General features: G+C 43.4%; 1 pseudogene; it reads right to left on the bottom strand.

The window, feature by feature from the left end:
* Positions 1-9,594: 9,594 nt before the first annotated feature.
* LOC107509446 lies at positions 9,595-10,402 on the bottom strand (annotated as a pseudogene).
* Between the last annotated feature and the right edge of the window lie 448 nt (positions 10,403-10,850).

The raw sequence follows: 10,850 nt of genomic DNA, 5'->3' as shown, positions 1-10,850 counted from the left end.
GAGCAGAGACCAACTTGGAAACAGGAAGCAGGAACGGTGCTCCTCTGTGGGTGACGAGAAGGGAGCCCCCTCATCTGAGATGTAGACTTAAGGGCTTGTGCTTTAGATTTTTTAAAAATGGAGGTGCCAGGCCCTGGGCAGCCCCTTACTCCCTCCTGCCACCCTCCAGCCCCTGGCTGTGGGCAGCAGCATGCTAAAGTCAGTGTCCCTGTTGAGCTTCTAGTAGCAGGCTGGTGTGATCAACGCCAGTGGAGAGGAAGTGAGGACTGTGAACAGGAGCATTTGCTTAGAAGGCTGCATAGATGAGCAGGCTGTGTCGGTGAGGCCTGCACTCAGGGAGAACAGACCCTCCAGGCTACAGCTTTGTGTTCGCTCTCGATCCCAGCCTGTGTCTCTGCATTGCAGGCACAGCTTCCGCTGCCCGTGCATCATCAGAGTTGGAGTAGTGAGGACCGGATTTCTCCTGCAGACAAATCTTTCTGCAGAGGAGCCTGTGGCCTGACAGGCAGCCGGAGAGTCTTGTGGCGACACTGCTCTGCCATCTGTAGCAAAAAAAGGCCTTGAAGGTCTGGCAGAGTGCCCTGTGCTCTAGATATCTCAAGACCCTGACATTCTTCTGCTGGGGTGTGGGTATAGGGGGCGGGGGAGGTGACATCTGGTATGTGCTGTCTTGGGGGCCAGGGACTCCCACCCTACTGAACTCCTTCCAAGCTTAAAGGGGCGACGGTCAGCCTCTCTGCCTCTGTGCAATTGATTTTTATACCCACAGATGAACATTTATTAGTTTCTGTTTAAACACGAAAATGTCCTATGTTTTATTGCCAAGTTTTTGGAAAAGTTAAGAGGCGTACGGCGGGGACAAGAAACTTGAAACCAACTATTATCTCCCCACTCACAGATAACCAACGTCGACATTAAATTTTTTTTTTTTTTTACTTTTAAAATGTTAAAACTGCAGAAGATTTTAAAGAATGATGAAATGAGTACCCATATTTCCTTCACTGCATTTATCAGTTGTTACATTTGCCTTCTCTGAGAGCGAGTGAAGTGAGGTGGTCTTTGGGATCGGAGAATGTCAGAGCTGGAATGAAAATGAGGAATCATCTTCTTCCAGTCCTTTGTTTTACAGATGCACGATCAGAGGCTAGAAGGATCTCAGACACGGTATCATCCACCCCTTCCTTAGGCCAGTGGGGAAACTGAGGCCCAGATAGGGAAAGGAAGTGACTTATCCCTGGGCACTGCTATTCATGAGCCCTCCCCCAACACCAAACTTCCAACACCAAACTGGAGAGGAAGAAGATGGTGAGTAAGTAATGAATAAATGAGAATACACGAGGTGAGAAAACCAGCAATGGTCATTTTGGGGATGGAATGGCCGGCGGGGTGAGGTTGTGGGTGCGGTCATGCTGTCTGTGTGGTGAGACCACGGGAGGGAAGCCCCATGAGTGTGTTTTGGAACACATATTGTCATGCGTGGATACCAAGGAGTGTAATGGTGAGGTCGTGCGGGTGGCTGATACTGCTATGATTCAAATTGCTTGAGGTCACAGTTTCGGTCCTTTAAAATAGTTTTGTAAACCACTCGAAAGAATTGAGTCCACATCTTGTGTTTTCGCTGTTTCCTCAGTCTGAGCCACCAAGCTCAAACAAGGTTTAAGCTAGAGTTGTCCAGAACGAGTTGCATGGAGTGTGCCTATATTTTATGGAGTGGGGAAAAATGTTTGGAAAATACCAGGGTTGATCCAGGCAAGGAGGCTGATGTTTATAGCAAGCTCCACTCTGCTCTGTCTACAAATTTTTTTATATCACTTCATTCTTGATGGATAGTTTTGTTTGGTATTAAATCTAGATGGATGGTTATCTCCAAAGTTTAATTCCTTCAACGATTAGATGCGGATAGGAAATATCTTCCTTGATGATTTCATCAGGAGGTTCTGGGAGGACCATATGGCATGACTAAAAGCTTGAAACAATAGACGTCAGAGGTTTTGTTTGTCCTCTGCTCTATAAGAAAACTTTGAAAGTTGTGTGAGGCAGCGCTAACTTTCTCAGCGAGCAGGCTTTTTGCCACAATGTCTTAGCACAGTGTTTCTCAACTTCGTTTTCATTATTGTCCTTATAAGGAGACTTCGCAGATACTTTTTTTCCCCCTAATTTTCTCTCCTCCCATAAAATTTAATACTATGGGTATACTGCATATCTATTATGTACTATGCGTATACTTGTGCTTTATACATACAGAGGAAGATTTTTTTGTCACCCTCCCCTACTGCCTGACCACGCTTTGCTCCCTTCAGGGCCATATTACCTTTGTTGAGATTACATCTCCTGGTGGCATTAGAAAGTGAGCAGCGTTTTGAAACCACAGTGTTGCCTAAGCATTAAAGGATCAGGCTTTGGAATTGGGTAGACTTGGGATAAAACCCCTGCTCTGTCACTGAGTAGTTGTGCCATATTGGCAAATTAATCTCTCTAAGCCTGTTTTAGATGTGAAATAGTGTGACAATAATTAAGTGAGCATTTACTGCAGTGCCTGGAACATAGTAACTATTCAATAAATGATAATTATTAACAAATATTTCCAAAAGTCTGTACTCCTTAACATTTTCCTTTTATTATTTTATTATGAAAAGAACATATGTATGTTTTACCATATTTAGACATTAAAGAAAAATAAGTTCTCTAATTCCACCCTCTCCTCCTCTCCAGACCCAACCCCTCACATTGTAAGGACCCAGATGGTGCCTGGCTAAGTGTCCCAATGAAGAGAAACCTTCCCCACCGAAGGGAGCCCTGAGGCTGGGGTCTTGGCAGACAGATTTTCAGAGCAACTATGCAGAGGCCTTTACTGGAATCCAGCTACCTCTGAACACACTGGAAGAAATTCCTCACAGGTCTGAAAGTAGACTGAAGAATTTTACCTCCCTTTAGGATAGTGATTCTCAAAATGTGGTCCTTGGACCAGCAGCATCAGAATCACTACGGAATTTATTAAAGCTTTAAATATTTGAGACCCAACTCAGATCTGAATCAGAGACTCTGGGTTTGGAGCTCAACAATTTGTGTTTTAACAAGCTCTCCAGGTGACTCTGAGGCACTCTTACATTTGGGAACCATTGCTCTGGGACTAATGTTCCCTCTGACAGTGTCTCATGGAGGACAGGATTGCAAAAGGTTTGCTAAGATGGGCCTCCTAAGGAATCCTCTTTTAAGGAGAAACAGGGGTTGGAAGTTTAGAAGGCTTTGAGCCAGAAGTCAGCTGAATGCTTGAACATTCTTCAAAGACCTCTAATGTAGCTGGATTCTTTTCAAAAGAAGCTGTTACCTTGAGTTCAGTTTGGAGCTTGAATTGAACACAACCTCCAACAAAAATGTATGGGAGTCTGCATGTGTGTTGAGAAGCTTCCTCTGTAGAATATTATGTTTTCTTTCTACATGAAAATAGAATGTCGAAGCCATGCCAATGCGTGGTTTAGATCGAGAGTAAATTGTATGTTTTGGTCCCAAATGTTTCATGAGCTCAGGGATATTTTTGTGCTGGTCAACCTGACTCAGTCTGAATAATTCTCTAATTTATATAAGTATTTCTCTTAAGTTAATTGAGCTAATAAGAGACTTACTTCCTCTGATTGGTACTTAAATCAGTGATATTTAAACAGTTCTCCTTCTACTAATTTCTAAACCTTGGGGGAAGAGCAACTAGTCAATTAAGAATTAAGCCAGGCTATATAAAACAGGAAAGCTAAAATAACAGTGGCTTATACACACAGAGTTTTATTTCTCACATCAAAGATGTCTAGAGGTAGGCAGTTCAAGGCCCATGGCCACCAAGGTTCTGGCTCCTTTTATATTTCTGCCCTATCATCCCAGCTTGTGACTGTTATCCTCAGTGAAGGTCACCTCATTCCCAGAAAGCTGGACCGAGGAAGGGGGAAAGGGAGAAAAAAGATAAGGGGAAGAAGGCAAAAGGGGGCTGAGGCTGCCTTCACTATGGAAGCCCCACAAGTAACTGTCTCTTACGTCTCATAGGCCAGATAACTAGCTACGAAGGGGTCTGGGAAATATCGTCTTATTCTGAAAGGCAATGATCTCTTCTGAAAATCAGGGTTCCGCTATTAAGGAAGGAAGAGGGCTGGATACTGGATACTGGGGTAATAACTTGTACCCTATGTGAGACTGGTTCTGTCAATGTTTAGGATCTTCAAGGGCTGAGGAGAGAGCACTTTATAAGGGCTGAGACTTGGTGACAGTCGTGAGCAAGGGCATCGAGATGATGTCTTGTGACAGAATCCTGTTTATCTGCTTCTTCTAGGAGGAAAGGTTTGGAGGTCCTCTGTTGAGCTATACTCCAGGAGCAGCTCCATCTATCCCAAGGGGGAGAATGCAGAGCGTTGGCTTGGTTCCCCCGCCCCCTTCAATCTCTGACAGCTTCGCACATGATGTTTGCATGCCCCCTTCCTTCATTTATGAATCCTGGATCTGCACTCCCCTTCTTCTGTTTCCATTTGACAGATGAAGAAACTGAAGCTCACGGAAGATAAGCAACTTTTCTGGCTGCAGAGCTACATTACAGAACTGGATATCTCAGGGTCTCCTATGTCATGATGAGTACCCAGGACTTCCTTGCATTCCTTTTATCTCCCAGCTGAGCCTGATTCCTAGAGAGAGTTGGGCTGGGAACCCTGCCAGACTTTCTTGGGTGCTGTAATGGATTAGGGGTGCATCTGATGATATGTCGGTGTGTCTTCTTTTGGCAGGGAGAGGTTGCTTTGAAACAAATTCTTAGGGGGTAAAGAGTGGCATACCTGGATAGGGGCAGATACAAGGCAGAGGTGCTGAGAAACCCCTAGCTTTGGGGAGGGGTTGTCTGAGAGAGCCTCTCTGACTCCAAAGCCACTGAAGGGTAAAGTCATTATCGGCCCTTTCCATCCCTACCGGACATCCTCTCCCTTCCTTGTCCTCACTGGAGGGAGGACTCTAGTCCCACAGTTTGCTGGTGTCTTGGGCTTGTGGTTTAGGAGAAATTCGGAGCCAGGTGGAAACTCTTGACTATAAGGATTTCATTTTCCTGTGAGTCGTCTTTGGGTCTGGAGTCACTCAGAGTCTGAGCAATAAAGCCTTCAAGCCCTGAGGGAGACTCAATAGAATTTGGGCTTAAAAATTAGAATGTTTGAAACAAAAAGATTTAAGAGACATGACAACTAAATTCAATGAGTGATCATGAATCAGTACATTTTGGAAACAATAAATTTTACTTTAAAGGGGAAAACAATTAGAATGTATGACAATTGGGGAATGGTTAAATTAATTCAGGTATGAAAGACTGGGAAGTAATTAAAATGAAATAGGGATATAAACATAAAAAGATCTCTGAGACGTACTAAGTGAAGAAAACAAGTTATAGAATAAATTTCAAAATATCATAGAAAACAACTTTCTATCGAATGCACATGTATGAAACTGTACCAACAAGGTGCTTTAGGATTCCAGCAAACTAATAACTACTCTGAGCCTTACAGAGTTGCTATGAGCATTAAATGAGATAATATATGAATGTGTTTAAGTGGGAGGCAAGTGTAAGGTAGAGGATATGAAACTATACGGTGCCATTACATTCTCACCCTAGCTCTGAAAGTGAAATTGAGATAAAGAAGGAAGGAAAATTTGAGAACAGACACTGTTCTAAGTGCTTCTCATGCATTACTTGTATGCTCTATAATCCTATGAAATAGATATTATTATTATCATCCCTGCTTCTTTAGCTGAGGAATTAAAGGAAGTTTACATTAATTTCAATGGTCATTCAGCTAGCAAGTCGGAACCTGAACCCACGTTCTGACTCCAGAGTGCTGTTCTCAGTTGCTAAAACATGTTGAAGCACCCTGGTCACATTCACAGTCACATGCATTCATGCATGCATACACATACATACATACATACATACATACATACATACATACATACTTTTTGCTGTTCCCTTCTTGCAGCAGTTCTGAGGAAAATGAGATTTAAACTTCCAAGAATGAGTATGTGAAACTGATTGTAAACACTACTGAGTACTTATGTGTTCGTACCAGGCACAGGAATAACAGAGGGTAACATTTTCTGAGCATTCGCTGTGTGCAAGACACTCTTCTAAGTGCTTTACGACAATTATTTAATGCACACACATAATGCAGGAGGTACTACCATTTCCATGTTACGGCTGAGAAAAGTGCTTCACAGTTTAAATAACTTGTCCAATGCAAAGATAAACTTAAGATATGGTCTCACCCTCAGTCCAAAGTGGGAGCGATCAATGAAACAACGCAGTAAATGTTGCAATGTTATATTTACGAAGTTCTAAAGGAGCGCAGAGACCACTCGCTGCAAGGGGGAACACATGACATTTGTATGGGATCCTGAAAGGTGGAGGTGGGCAGAATTACAACAGGGGGAACTGTACGTGCAAGGCCCTGGGATGAATGTGAACCCAATCCAAACTTCTGGATCACAACCGAGCCCCATGCCCAGGGCAGCGCCTGCCAAAGAAACGTAGCGACCGCTGTAAGAGGCCGGCGGGCCTCCAGCAAATCCCTAACCTACAAAACCTTCACAACCCCGCCGGGACAGGGGCGGGGGCGGGACTCCTCGTCTGCTCTCCCCTGGGGCCACTAGGAGCACCTCCACCCCGCCTCGGCCCACGTGACCAGCAAGCGGCAAACTGCGCTGCTGATACGCTCGGAAGGTAGAGCGATGATTGGTGGAGCGAGAAATGCGTAAAGGGACTATCGGGATTGGTTGCCGCTTTCTCCGCCGTAGAAGGGCCGGGCGGAGGCTCCGCACCTGGCGGAATTTTCAGGTAAAAATGCCTGGAGCCCTTTCTTCCCCGCTGGAGCCCCTTGTGTGGACTTCCTGTTACGTATGCGGCACTTTCCATCTTTGGAAACCAGATGCTTCTTAAGAGAGTTATCCGGTCATCCTCCACGGCTGTTCCCGCGGTGAGCGCTGCGCCGTCAGCCAGGTTTCGGATTGGCTGCTGCGGGACGGGGCGGGCCTGTGGAGAAGCCCGCGCAGCGTGTGCGGGGAGCTTGCCTTCCCCGCGGTTCTCTCCAGCCCAGGACCGATGGCGCCCCCTCGTGGTTTGCAGGGGTAACGCCTGGAGCTGTTGCTGCGCTTGGCTTGTTTGGCACCTGAAACGCAAAGCCTTTTCACCTGGAAAGAGAAAGACCTAGATACGAATAGGAATGAGCCATGCTGGATGAGAGTGCAGACTCTCGGGGCAGACTACCTGTGGTAGGTTCCAGCTTCACACTTACTCAGTTTCTTTTCTTTCCTGGCTGGGTCTCAGCTGTAAAATGGGGATAATAATACCTACCTCAAGGGTTTCTGTGTAGTTTCAATAAGTCAATATGCTTAAGATTTGTGCAGTGCCGGGCACATCATAGGTTCAGAATAAACGGTAACTGGTGGAGATCTATGAACTGCTTAAGAATGAGCTTTCTGGAAAAGACCAGCTGTTGATTCCCAGGTTACTTAGCTCCTCTCTCTCAGTTTCCCCTTCTGTAAATGAGACTAACACCTAGATCATGGAATTGTGGATTAATTGAGATAATGCCAGTAAAAATACCCAACATACAGCAACTGGTAAATGTTGGCTCATATTATTATTACTATTATTATTTAACTATTATAGTTACTACTTCTTTCTCCCCCAGGCAAGAGGCCACTTCAGTCCAAACTGACCCCTTTAAAAGAGGAATAGTAATTTACTTTGCCTGGAATTAGAGTCTATAAGTCTATGACATACACACGTGTGAATACCAGACTTGGAAAATCTTTGTCCTGCCCACTATTTTTGATACACTTTTACGCACTGTTTTCTTAAGCCCCAGTTGGTACTTGAGAAGAGTATAATGTTGTAATCACTACCTCTTTGGTGCAGAATTAGTTTATTGGAGTATTTTTTAAGTTAACTCTAGTGTCGCACAGTATTCTGAGGACAGGACACACAGAATGACGTGTTCTGATGGGGTAAGATAAAGTGTCTAGGGTCTAAAACTGAAGGACCTAAGTCAACATATACTCTAGGGTGAGCCTGTGATGGCACCAACGATGGTGAAATGTGTGGTGGTGGTTGGGTGCAGAGCAGTTTGGAGTCCTTGGGAGTTATGGGAAGACCACTGGACTAAGACTCAAATATTTAAATTCTGACTATAACTTAATCACTGTCTGGTTGTGTGACCTTGGACAAGTCATTTACATTTTCTGAGAACTAGTTTCCTTGTTAGTAAAATGGAAATGAAAAAAGATTATCCTGTATGGTGTCAGCACATAAAAAGCACTCTAAAAGTAGTAGTTGTTATTGTTATTAATTTCTCCTCAAAGGTATGTTGAGGACTATGGGAAAAATGCAGTCTGTTAAATTTTTATATTTCATGAGTCATCGATGTCTGAGATCAGTAAATGGGTGGTTGGGAGTTTGGCAAGAGAAATCTATCTTTCTTTTCCATTTTCTAGTTGTTATCTCCTCTCCTGTTTCTAATTAAAATTCTGTCTAGCAGGATAAATCACACAGGTGACTCAGTTTAACAAGGTCTTCATAATTCCTTGGCTGCTTCCTGGCACTACTGTAAATCTGGCCACCTTCTCACTTTTGTCCCTCACACTGCCTTCCCTTTTGGCCTATAAGACAGGACACTAGCCAGAGAATAGGCCCTGAATATGGTGATCTTCTATGCCTTGACAGCCCATGATTCTGGGGTCTTTTTGGGCTGAATGACTTCGTAATGGGAAGCCCAGGGGGTTCAAGTGGTACTGCTGAGAGCAGGTCTGGTGGGGATGGGTGGGTAGGACAGTTGACATCCTTTCTAATCATACAACCACCTAGTTTTTGTGTATATTTTAATATATTCTGCTCACTCTGGAGGCTGCATTTCTGCCATCCTGAAGATGTGTGTATAGTTATTTCTCAGTTAAAAATGAAAAGAGGCAGAATTTTTAGTGGGAGAGTCTTGGGCTTTTGTGTTGGGTAGACTTACATTTGAATACAGTCCTTTATTGTGTGACCTTGGATGAACTACTTGTTTTTACACTTTTCTTGTCTCCAAAATGAGGATAATTGAAATACTACTCAGCAGTAAAAAAGAATGAACTATTGATAAATGCAGTAACATGGATCATATCAAAAATAATGCTGAGTGTAAGATGGCAGACAAAAAGAGTACACATCATATGATTCTATTTACATAAAATTCTAGAAAATGCATACTAATCTTCAGTGTCAGAAACAGGCCAGTGGTTGTCTGACATCAAGCAACTGGAGAGGGGTGGGAGGGAGGATTACAAAGGGCAGGAGGAAACTTTTGGAGGCGATGTTTTCATGAAGTTTTACATCTGTCAATACCTATTAAATTATACATTGTAAATATATGTAGTTCACTGTATGTCTGCAATAAAGCTGTTAAAATGGGGATAGCACATTCATAAGTAGCTGTGATTTTTTTTTGCTGTACAATCTGGTATTACTACTTTGATCAAAGAAATAAAGTCCATCATATTGGAGAGGTTCTGGAATTTCAGGATGTCTCTTAGACTTTAGACTGCAAGACCTCAGCTTGTCATACTGGACAAGGTTTGCCAGGAGATAGACCTACAGCTGGACCAGCAAAGATGCTAAAAGTAGAACCATGTTCTTCTAGCTGAGGCTCGTGGGTGAGAAACACTGGTATAGACAGGATATCTATATTAGGATAACTATACAGTTCCATGATTTGGGCTATGTCATAGGCATCAGAATACAAAGCAGGAACCGAGGCCACTGACCTCTCCAAATGAGGACCTTGCATTTAGACATCACTTATAGGACTCTCAGTGAGGGTAGACCGCCATACCTAATTGGAAGTGCCTAAGAGCTGAGGTGGAAGGGAGCTATAGAAATCTGAAACTACAGGAAAAAAAGAATAAGAACTGCTTGATGTTGTGGGTGAGGTGGGCACATTCTTGGCTGGAAGAATCTGGTTTGTTTGCTTTACTGTTAGCTGTTGTTGCTGCTTCTTCCTCAGATTGACTTGCTGGTTCCTGACCTAAGTCTTTATTGTTGACTCCAATCCAGTAGGTTGAGTTTCAAAGTCAGTTCCTTCTGGAGATTTTTATCTGGAAATGTGGTGTGGCTAAACAGAGCCTCAAGCTCTTTGTACTGTGTGTGCATAAACGAGGTGAGTTTTTGGTGCCTCTTCCATATCGTGGGACCAGCTGGATTCTGTGGTATGAAGTTCATACTGGAATCATTCATGTGGATAAAAGGGTCTGGCTGGGGATTGTCTGGAACCATTCTGTTCATCAGAGATGCTGACATCTGGGATGAAAAGCTGTGATCAAATTTGTCTTGTTGTATCATGTCAATGCTGTAATCATTCATGTGGATACAAATCACGCATGTAGGGAATCCCAGGAGCTCCTCTGTTTGTGTAGGTACCAGACAGCTGCATTGGTAAGTCTGTCTTGATCCCCTTGGAGTTCCCATTTCAAGCATGCTGGATGTGTCTCTCTGAAAGTGCAGTTTATTTAGTGTCAATAGTCGTGATGTTTTAATGAAGAAAACTTTAAAGTTCCAGGGACACAACAAGTAATTGATAAAGGACATTTCTACCCCCCCCCCATTTTCAGACATTTAGAAAAACTATTAAAGTATTCACTTTAATACCATATATTTGTGTGACAAAGCCTGTAAGTTGGTATCAACGGGGTTCAATTTTTCCTGCTTGTTTTGGGATCATGGGTACATTATATTGTAAGGATTAAATGAGACAAGTACGTGATGATCTTTGAACAGTGCTGGGCATGTAATAAACACTCAGTAAATATAT

This window comes from Rousettus aegyptiacus, unplaced genomic scaffold (genome assembly GCF_014176215.1).
Source record: "Rousettus aegyptiacus isolate mRouAeg1 unplaced genomic scaffold, mRouAeg1.p scaffold_m13_p_7, whole genome shotgun sequence".
NCBI lineage: Eukaryota > Metazoa > Chordata > Mammalia > Chiroptera > Pteropodidae > Rousettus > Rousettus aegyptiacus.
This window is presented reverse-complemented; position numbering and strand designations above follow the sequence as displayed.